The sequence below is a fragment of the Aythya ferina genome (assembly GCF_964211825.1).
Source record: "Aythya ferina genome assembly, chromosome: 2".
Taxonomy (NCBI): Eukaryota; Metazoa; Chordata; class Aves; order Anseriformes; family Anatidae; genus Aythya; species Aythya ferina.
Window position 1 is genome coordinate 84,075,261 of NC_140297.1, and position 11,484 is coordinate 84,086,744.

The window sequence follows — 11,484 nt, forward strand, 5'->3', positions numbered from 1 at the left end:
GGTACCTACTGTACAGCTATAAAAGACTATAAAAAGACTATAAAGGCAAAGAAAAAAAAATAGAACTTACGCATTTTATCCAAAGAATGTTCTTTAAAGGCCTCACTGCTGTGGAAAGTGGTGCTCCTTCACCTTTTGAATTTGGCTCTGAAAATCAATAGAAAGGGAGGAAAATAAAAGTTTTAGAATCATAATCCTAAAGACAGTTTAGATATAGCCAAAATGTTATCTGACGTTTCTGTCCCTCTACCAGGCATAGAAAGAGTATTGCCTAGTTTGCTATGTAACTATTGCTCTGTAGACATAAAATCAGAACATCAGAGGAGACCCACATTGTAGCCATGCACATATACTGCATAGCAACATATTGTTCTGGAGTTTCAGTGAGGAATTGTCTTCCTACTTATGGAATCTAATTTCACAACAAGTAAGCCCTTATTTTTCTTCTAGTGAAGAAGCTTACTTTAGTGGTGGTAAAAGTTTTATAGCAGTCAGGAGACTACTTTCTTTCCTGCCTCAGCTGATGTGTGTGAACACCACATATAGTAAATATGCTCTACCTAGGTTGTCATTGCATAGCAAACAATGGGATGTTGTGTTAGTCAGGGCAGGCTATCACAAGACTTTCAAATTTTAGCTATACCTCAAAGAGAAGGAAGCCAACTAGATTAGATGTTGTAAAAAATAACCCCAAGTGAATGTGAGACTGAGAAAGAAGCTGTCATTGTGAACATCGCATGCCTCCAGTTGAAGGACTTAAGACAGTGATGGTTTATTGTAAACCCCCCTCCTGATTCTTAATGAGTAAGACTGATGCTGTCAAACTTAGGACCCAGAGGAACATTGGAAATATAAACATTGCACCAGAAAAAAAGGGTTGGATAATAAGAACTCTCTAAAACAATAGTACCTGTATAATTACTGAGGCTGTTCTGTATTAATATGGACTGTTATCATTATTTTACCTAGACAGGTAATAACTGCTGGTTGTATTGTGATAAGTCTGATAACATTTTTAACTGGACTAAGAGTAAATTATTGGTTCCACTTATAAGGTGTGGGGTTTCTATGCCCATAGCAGGATTTTGAGTGTAACAAAATGCAACTTCAGTTTGTAAGAATTGAAAGAATCCATTCATTTTCCAATGAAGCATAAAAAAATATTATTTTATTAGGCTGATACATTTCATATAGTAATTGAGGGTTATACAGAAGATCATGGAGTACCACATATGTAAAACAGTGCCTCTGCTTGCTGTAAACTAGTCAATATTCACAATTAAGTCTGCAGGAGTATTGAAACTCTTCAATAAAGATTTCTTAGGATAAGAAAGCTTGTTCTAGTATGGAAAAATATAAAAATAAAACCTATATATATATTAATTTTATGGTAATATGATAGATTGATAAATAATAAAATTATTTTGGCAGGTCTTACACAATGCAGACTGTGAAAAATAACTATCACCTCAAAAACACATAGTACGTGCTTCAGCTGTGGGAAACACCAAAGACCAAATGAAAGACCAAAATGGATGAAGAAAAGAATTGTTTATAACCTTAATACGACGTGGCAATAGTTAAAAATAAAAATAAAAAAGATCAATATCTTAAGGCCCTCTACAGAGCACTGTTATCATTTAGCATTTTCATCACTCTCACTATCAAAAACAAGACCTTGCATTTTCCAAGCTTACTTCAAGTTTAGTCCTGAGAATTTCAACACCTTACATTTGGAGAAACAGTGAAGTTTGCATTGCTACTTTGACCTTTTCAACATCCTCTGATTCAGATGGCCATCTCTGTTCTTCTTTAGAATTGCATCAACCTGGGAGAAAGAGCATAAATATAAAAAAGGTCAAGTCAGTATAGCGAAGTTCAGTTTGACAGAATAGGTTAGACATTTGAACCTAGATAAAATCTGTACCATACAAACATGAAAAGAAACTAACAACTACAAGTCACGTCACAATACATTCCCAGGGGTGTAGTGGTTGAAAACAAAGATCAAACACAAGTTAGTGATTCACATTTCCACAAAAAGCCTGTAGTGCTGACCTAGGTAGTGGAATCACAGCTAAGGGTCATGATTGCCTTTTCAAAACAGTCCTTTGCCCGCCAAGGCTTCATGCAAAATAAATGGGGAGAATAAATTATATGTGTGTATATATATATATATATATAAACAAAAAACAAAACAAAACAAAACACTAATATACTAACATATATTCTATGGAAATTAGCTTTTAAGATGGATTCATACCGTGCTAAGATCTAGGCATAGATTTTAAAGACGTGAGTTTTTTTTTTTTTGTTTTGTTTGTTTTTTGTCTTTGTTTTTGTTTTTCATATACCAAAAAATAATAAATTCTTAAATACTGAATTTTTTGGGTAGACCTGAACTGTAAATGAGGGCACACATATCAAGATTCTTATTATTCAGTTTTCATCTGATTACAGTACAGTACAGTGCAAATATACATTCAGTCCAGAAATAATATAGCTATTAATGCCAGTGAAATGTGAGGGTTGAGCAAATTTTATAAAAAAAAATAAATAACTTTCTTCAGCATTCATTTAAAATTTAACTATCAATGCTAGAAGTTAGGGCTGTAAAAGCCTCATGGACACAATCATCATTCTCACTTTAATATACCTACACAGATCTTATGTGTTCCAAAGACAAATCAGCTGCTACTTGGATTTATATGTGCTAAATAACCAGAGGCAGGAGAAATACAAATGGCATTAGAGTTGAAGAATGAGCCTAAACACTGTCTAAAGATGACTTTCCATGACAGGAGTCTTTCAAGTTACCTAGAAAATGTTCTGGGGGCCAAAATAAAGTTTGGTGAGAATGTGAAATCTTGACATGGAATATACATTTCTTCCTAGTTCCATCTTCAGAACAAATCAGAGGCAATTCTACCTGTTATCTAGATCAAGTCCCATAAATCTTTGGACAAGATTTCATTGGAAAAGACTTGTATGAAAGAACTCTTTTCCATGGTTGAATGAGAAAAACACTATGATAACTTCTTTTTCTGTGGTGTTGTGAGGAAAAGCACCAGAAAGAAATATAATTTATTCTTGTAGGATATTATTTCTTTCACAGAATCACAGAATGGATGATGTTGGAAGAGACTTCTGGAGGTGATCTGATCTAACCCCCCTGCTCAAGCAGGACAATGTCCAGATGGCTTTCAAAGATCTTCAATGAGGGAGTCTCAGCAAGCTCTTTGGGCAAACCATGCCAGAGCTCAGCACAGTAGTATTATAGATATATAGAATATCCTGAGTTAGAAAGGATCAACAAAGGATCATTAAATCCAACTGCTGTCTCCGCACAGGACTACTTAAAAATCAAACATTATATCTGAAAGCATTGTCCAAACACTTCCTTAACTCTGGCAGCCTTGGTGCGATGACCACGTCTCTGGGAGGCCAGTTCCAGTGCCTGAATTTGTGCAATGTAAAACTAAAATAAGTCTTTTCATCCAAGGTCAACAAGAGGTACATTATCTGAAAACGTTTTTTTATTAACTCTTCCAAACCAGTCATCTACTTCTTCAGAAAATGCTTCTAGTATTTATAACTTTGCATACCTCTCAGAAGAATTTAGAGCATTATCACCTATTCTACTCTGGTATTGCAGACAAAAACAGGTCTGTACATATGACAAAGAACAGGAAAACAAACAAACAAACATTCTTTCATTTAAGAATGTGTATGCACTGTTTGCAGTAAATAGTTATATAAATTTTCATTTTATCTCTTGGGCAGATGATAGAAATATGTCAGTTTCCTCCCGATAAAACACCCTGTTAGACATTGTTTTATTGTAGAATCATAGAACGGTTTGGATTGGAAGGGTCATTAAAGCTCCCTTTTCAAAGTTCCTTGTTTGAAACAAACAAACAAAAAAGATTTTCTCAGTAGAAAAGTGTTTCCTGATGCTTAGACAAAACCACTTATGTTCCAGTTTGTGCCCATTGGCTCTTGTCCAGCCTGTGTATGCCACTGAAAAGAGCCTGGCTCCATTCTCTTTGCACCCTTTCCTTTGTCAATGTGGAGCAAAATTATTATAGTGACAGTTGGTGCAAATGATTTAAGAGCAAACAAGCATTATTGCATGCTGCTGAAGTTTGGCAGTTACATAACTCAGGTCAGAAGAAGAGCGCCTGTTTTGGGAGAAATGCATCCCAGACTTTTGCTTTCATTACTGCTAGTATACTGGATCAGATATTGAAGAAACAGCCTGGACAGACCTTGATAATCTCACTTCAATCCCAGAGTTGTGGGTTAAAGGTAGGATTCACAGACTTTTTTTTTTTTTTTTTTTTTTTTATGACATATAAACTTATACATGTATATCAGCTACTCCAGGTTCTAGCTTAAACATCTGACTTTCATAGGATTCAGTAGGGAAGAAGCAATAGCTATATAAACTCAATCCAAGTATGTAATGTGCTTTCTAGAAAAAAACAACAGAACTTGAATCCCATGCTTTTGAGCAAAATAGTATTCAAGAGCAACTGATAACAATTGGCTAGACATGCATGCTGCCTCCCATAATAGAGAATAAAAAGGTAGGGAGCAAACAGTGATGACAACGAAAGGAGACATAAACTTGGGCCGTGCTTGACGATGAATTTCTGAAAAAGATATCAGCCCATTTGTGGAGAAATAAAGCTGACATTAGTATAATGAATTTTTGGAAATGATAAAGATAAACACACTTATAAAAGTAATCTGAGAAGAACTCATTATTCAGAAAAGTCTAAGGGAAAATATAATGAAAAAAGGCAAATAAGCAAACAAACAAAAACAGGACTGCTAAACAGGAATTTCTAATCAGCAAGCACATGGACCTCACATCAGATCCAAACATCAGATCCATACATATGAACTGAGGTGAGGCTAGGGAGGATGGAACATCTGTATATTCCCATATATATTGCAGCCCATATATATTGCCAAGGGAGAATCTGTACCTTTGGGATGACAGCATGCATGGAGAAGCTGCACTTGTGCTACTCTTAGAAGCCGAAATGTTAACTAGAAAGAAAAGTGATGTCTGAGTTTGCAGAAGCCAATAGAACAAACAACCTGCTGGTCAAGTAATCTTTCACATCCCACTAGATTTGCAATGCTGAAACCTGAACAATTACACAGTTCACTTAATTTTTATCCTTGTAGAAGTAAAATCAAGTGTAAAAATTTTGACTTGTAAAAAGCAAGCTCACCATCTTCTGATCTGTTAACAGGGATGGCAGTTAATAACCACAATAATCTTTATACTGAAGATAACGTATGAATAAATATGGTCCATTGCTAGTTGCGAAACAGTGGTATTACACAAAGCTCTGCAAGTAGATTATTTTGTTCTAAGAGTTAATATACTACAATATAATTTGTATAAATAAAATATAAATAAATATAAAATATAAATATATAAAAATGTTATATAAATAAAGCACTATAATTTGTTTTAGCTTGGGTTGTCAAACCAATATACATTTGATACAGAGGTTGTATCAATGCAGAGATGAGAATCTAACAAGTAAAAACTCTGCTCCCATTTGTGACAAAGTTGAGTGGCCTTTCTAGTGGGCAAGTTTTTTTCACATTAGTTTTTCTCATACTTCTTAAAGGCATCCTTATTAGATATTAATGCCCATGCACTCATGTTTGCCTGTTTGTCACTTACAGTACATCACAGAATCACAGAATCACAGAATCACAGAATTTCTAGGTTGGAAGAGACCTCAAGATCATTGAGTCCAACCTCTGACCTAACACTAACAAGTCCTTCACTAAACCAATTGAACATCTATTATATATCCTATTTTGTTAAAAATGTATGGCTAACCAACAGAGGGAAGAGCTACCTGTTTGATTTCTTGAAGTGTAAAGACCCATTTATGGGGAAGGGACAGTAACTTCTATATCAGGAAAGATACAAGGACACCTGGGAGAAGTTACTGGCAAGCACTGAGGAAGAAAAAGAAATAGAGAAGAGGGACAAAAAGAAGTTACTACTGCAACATGAGTGTACAGCAGGAAAAAGGAGCAGAGCTATGAGGCTGCCAGATGTCCAAGACCAAACTTCTAAAAACCCTCCTAAGGGCAAATACATTAAAGTTTATTTCTAATATTTCCAAGGTAGATAGCAGTTTTTTGCCATTGGTTACAGCATTAAGAAGGATAAATTCTAGTTTGGCAGAGGTTTTGGTCCTTGGTCCATGAAGAAGATAGAATCAACAGTGTTTCAAGATATTACACACTTAATATGTGTAATATTAGAATACAAGTCTAGGATTAAATTAAGGAATAAATAGTCTAGAAGACACATGAGGCACTTAATGATCTTCAGACTAGAAATAGGTCTCCTGTGACTTGGAAAGGATACCATATTGAACTGTCAGCCTCCAGGAGAGGAGAGAGGAAAAAAAAAAAAAAAAAAAAAGATAGAGTTCCTTATGCTTCCATTTTCCTTTGTGTAACAAAAACCATTTTACGTACTATCACCACCAAAGGTTTCCTACTGCAGGAGAAAAAGCAGAACATTGTATGGTCTGTGTCCACTGAAGAAGGTAGTCTAGTGAATAAGCTTGACACATAAAAATAGTGGACCAGAAGTAGTGGGTTTATGTGGCAAGTTTTTGGTAGTGGGCGGCTGAAGTGGTGTCTGTGAGAAGAGTCTTGAAGCTTGTTAGATCAGAGACAGCTCTGGCCAACTCCAAAAAGGACCTGCCACCGGCAAATAAGCAACGTTGGTTGCATCTCTGTGAAAGCAGATTTAAGAAACAAACAAACAAATGCTGTGTAAAAGCAGCTGGGAGAGTGAGGAGTGAAAAACAGCCCTGCAGACCCCAATGTCACTGCAGAAGAAGGGCAGAAGGTGCTCCAGGCACACAGCAGCAGTTCCCCTGTGGCCTATGGAGAGGCCCCTGGTGGAGCAGGCTGTCCCCCTGCAGCCCATGGGTCCCCCATGGAGCAGATCTCCACGCTGCAGCCCCCCTGTGGGTGGAGAAGCCCCCGGTGGAGCAGGTGGATGTGGCCTGGAGGAGGCTGCGGCCCATGGAGAGCCCCAACAGGAGCAGGTCCCAAGCTGGAGCTGCAGCCCGTGGAGAGGAGGCCACGCAGGAGCAGGGGGCCTGGGGGGAGCTGCAGCCCATGTGGGATCTGTGCTGGAGCAGTTTACTCCTGAAGGATGGACCTGATGGTATCGAGCCATGTAGGAGCAGTTTTTGAAGAGCTGCTTCCTGTGGGAAGTCAACACAGGATCAGTTTGGGAAGGATGGGAGGGACCCCACATGGAGCAGGGGCAGAGAGTAACCCTGGAGGAGCAGCTACAATGAAGTTTATGGACAGATCAGAACCCCCATTCCTCATCCCTCTGCTTTTAGTTTGCTTTTCATTTCTCACTGCTCTAGCTTGTTAGTAATAGCTAATAAATTGTATGAATCCCCCTATACTGAGTCTTTTTTGCCCAAGGCAATAATTGTTGAGTGATCACCCTGTCCTTATCACAACCCTTGAACCTTTTCAATCATATTTTTTCCCCCTTCCCTTTGATGAGAGGGAGTGAGAGAGTGGGTGTAGTGCAGCTCAGTTGCCCAGCTGGGCAAAATCACCTCACCAGACTTTTCACTTTACTGGGTTTTCGCCTCTCCCTTCAAGATGAAACAAACACTGAAATTTTCATTTAGAAACAGAAATAAAGACTGAATAAGTCTTCATAATAAGTCCTTCAATAGGAAAAGTCTATTACATTCTTCTGTTACACCTCTCTGACAGACCAACAAAAAATAAAGGAAACAATGAATTATTTTATTTTATTTTATTTTATTTTATTTTATTTTATTTTATTTTATTTTATTTTATTTTATTTTATTTTATTTTATTATTTTAATATATTTTCCCTCCTGCATGGAGTCTGATGGGTAAATTATCTGTGGAATGTGTCTGTCTGTACCATTTCTCCCTATAAATGCCGTTTATTTAGTATGCAACTGGACAACACAAGGGACCATCCTCTCTCCCCTGCCTTCTTGCTAGACTCTGCAGGAATATTAAGGCTGTTGGGCAGCATACTCTGGTTAATAGCAATCACATTTATTGGTCCATAAAGTCACACAATCTCCAGTTTTTGTTATTTACTTTCACACAATAACTTTTGTTATTGGACCTCATATCGGACCACAACAGCCAGGCTAACTGATTTTTTATTGGGAAGCAAAAGAACTCACTGTAAAGAGTAGCATACTAGCTTTTAAGCATTATCAATGTTTTAATCAAATATTGTTAACATCTCTTCAGAAGTTAAAAACAACAACAACAACCACAAACTAACAAAATGCAAGTTAATTTTTCTTTTAGTAGCCAGTGCTAATCCCTTGTAAAACGTCAGGTCATCTAAAAACAACAGCAAAAAACCTACTTACATTTTGATTCACTTGGGCGGTGGTGACACTCATCATGTAAAAACTAGATAAGTGAGTTATATTTCCCATTTTGCCTGCAGGTGCCTGGAAAGATGTACCCATACATGATTAGCCATCTTTTAAAAGCAGGTACATGAAGAAGTAGTTCTTTTGTGGTAATTGAAACAAAACTCTCTGTCTTAAAAAAATAAAATAAAAAATGTTCATTGTATATTTCCAGATGCATCTTCACTTTTATATTATACATGTAGTTGGCAAAAGCTTGTATAATTCAAGAGTCTTTCCTATAACTTAGAAGGGTTAAATTGCATGTACTTAGGAGTAACACTTGAAGCAATGCAGTATTTCATGATACCTGTTTCATATTTTAAAATATCTATTTTCTTTATTTTGTTTAAATTGTTCTACTGGCCTGAGCAGCATTAAAACTGTTATAAAGCTTTTCATCTTGTCACACTCACTGAAAAACTGCTTCTGTGCTAAGGAAAAGTACAGTATTAATCCTATATAGCTATTCTATAATGGCCTCCCAGCAGCACTTATATTTGTCAGCAACACAAATACTTGAATACTTAGTATTCAAGGCATATAGCATGTTAGAACCATGTTAGGTTAGAACTATGTAGTTCTAACCTTTGTTTTCTGTGTGGCATCTTCTTCAATTCATGGTCAAAACAACCACTTAGCTTGTAAATTAGATTTCTACAGTCCATGCGGTTCACATTATAGCTTATTAGTCAAGAAACAATTATGTCATCACATACACCACCGAGCTAGCACAAACAGCATTACTGATACCACTGGCTCAGAGCCAGCTAATTAAAAGCAATTGTGTGAATAACACAACTGTATTACAGATTCAGTGCTTCCTAAAGTGTTGGCCACCTACCATTGGCACCAAAGCAATGGAACACTACGTCGTGCTGTAAGAGATGCATGCTTTTAACAAGTACATGTTACTTGAGGTGATTTAAAACCATGCAGTGAGGGAGGGAAGAAGGGAATAAACTGTATTCTTTGTGCAGAAGGAAAATTCTTAGCCTAAAGTAACTCTGGTGTAAAGATGCAAATTAATTTTAATCCAGATCTTTATAAGTAAAAAATAGTGGAGATATTGAGAAACGTTGTGAAACTGTGAGCCTGGGTGGAAATAATATAGCAAAAAGCTGCCTTCCGTTACAGCCTTGAAGACCAATTTTTTTTCTTTTTATTATTATTATTTTTTTCTCTAGTACACATTTTTTAGAGTCCATTCATATCTGTATGGCATCTAATATTAGCTTATAACATATAAAATGATTTATTATGAAATATATATATTTTTTCTTTTAGGCTGATACCAAATAAAATATCTTTTTTTGAATATGGTGTTCTGTTCTCTTCAGCTGCAATGGAACAGAGTAGATCTTTGCATTTTTACTCTTTTTTTTTTTTTTTCTTGGATGACATCCTAAAAGATGGTCTCCTTTTGAATTTCTTTATTTTTTTTCTGTGTGTGCTCTGTCTTCTTTCAGCAGCACAAACTGAACAAGGGTCATTCAATGATGGAAGAGAGAAAGAGGGAAAAATGGAGAGGTTAAGTAGGTCAAGAGGTTAAGTAGGGTTGTCTACTTGAGTAGTCATTTGGGTTGTCTAGTCTGGAGAAAAGAAGGGTAATAGGTGGCCTCATTGTTCTCTACAACTTTCCAAGGAGAGGACATGGAGGGTTTCAGTATCCTCTTCTCCCTGGTCACTGATGTCAGGATGCATAGGAATGGCACAAAGCTGTGACAGGAGGTTCAGACTGAACAAGCATCTGACCCTGAGGATGGTCAAATTATGGAATAGTCTTCTAGCAAGGTGGTTAATGCCCCATGCTTGTCACTGTTCAAAAAGCATTTGGATAATGCCCTCCATAATGTACTTTAACTTTTGGTGAGTCCTGAAGAGGACAAGCATTTGGACTAGAAGATCTCTGAAGGTCCCTTCCAACTGAACTATTCCAGTTCTATGCTCAGTGTATCGAAGTCTACACAGATTAAAAACATGGGATACATTATGTTATAAAGAGGAAACACTCCTTAAACTTTTATATCAAAAACATGGCTAAACACTTCCCTGTCTTTAAGGGAAAAACAAGCAAAACAAAACAAACAAACAAACAAATCATCTACAAGGGAGAAATAACTTCAACAAATCATGAAAATTTACAATGGGGAGCCCCACCATTGACAGAGGAGATACATAGCCCAGTAAATTTATTCTTATGCCAGGCATCCCAAGACCTTGAGAGAATGACTCCTGTGTGGGTTTCTAAAGGACAGGCAAATTATTTTACTGACCGTAAGCTTGTAAATATAACAGTCTCTGGGCCTGGTGGAAAACATCCTAAGTGGTCAGGAGTCAACCCTGGTTGCAATCGATTGAATTTTCAAGAACTGCTTTCATAAGACACAATTCATTTTTATAACTTACATCACTATCCTATTTGAATGCCATAGTACACCTGTCTGATTGAGTGTCTCTAGCCATGATAGTAGCTGTTAATGTGAGACTCAGTGTTAAAGAATTTGTATGTACATTGAGCTGACACCCTGGATTTCACAGATTTATAGAATGGCTTGAGTTGGAAGGGATGTTAAAGATCATCTAGTTCCAATGTCCCTACACATGGCAGTGATCTTCTGTTAGACCAGGTTGCCCAAAGTCCTATCCAACCTGGCCTTGAATGTACGTTTGCTCACATACACTTTACATATACAGTTTGCCAGCTCAAAGAGTTCATTGGCTTCTTTATCAGCCATATTTCAGAGTTACCCAAAAAGTTTCACAATTAAATAAATTATTTAGCATTGTAGCATAAGATCTCTTGTGTTTGCTGGATTTTATATGATTGCTAAAATTAAATCATTTGGACTTTTCCTCCTAGATATTCTTCCGACTACCTTAACTTAGAAACTTATTGCACAATGTATTTAATCTTCTAGATGTTCTGCAGAATCAGGTGAAGAAAAACTGTCATTATGTACAACCTCAACAATACAAATCAGAGCCA

General features: G+C 36.7%; 1 long non-coding RNA gene across 1 annotated transcript in view; it reads right to left on the minus strand.

Annotated features, from left to right (window-relative positions):
• LOC311430726 overlaps nucleotides 1-8,536 on the minus strand; it is a 29,228-nt gene extending 20,692 nt beyond the window's left edge. The window contains exons 1-3 of the long non-coding RNA XR_014688988.1: nucleotides 8,451-8,536; nucleotides 1,698-1,828; nucleotides 71-147 (exon numbers count right to left, since the gene is read on the minus strand). This is a non-coding gene — a long non-coding RNA (uncharacterized lncRNA). The remainder of the gene's footprint in view (nucleotides 1-70; nucleotides 148-1,697; nucleotides 1,829-8,450) is intronic.
• Between the last annotated feature and the right edge of the window lie 2,948 nt (nucleotides 8,537-11,484).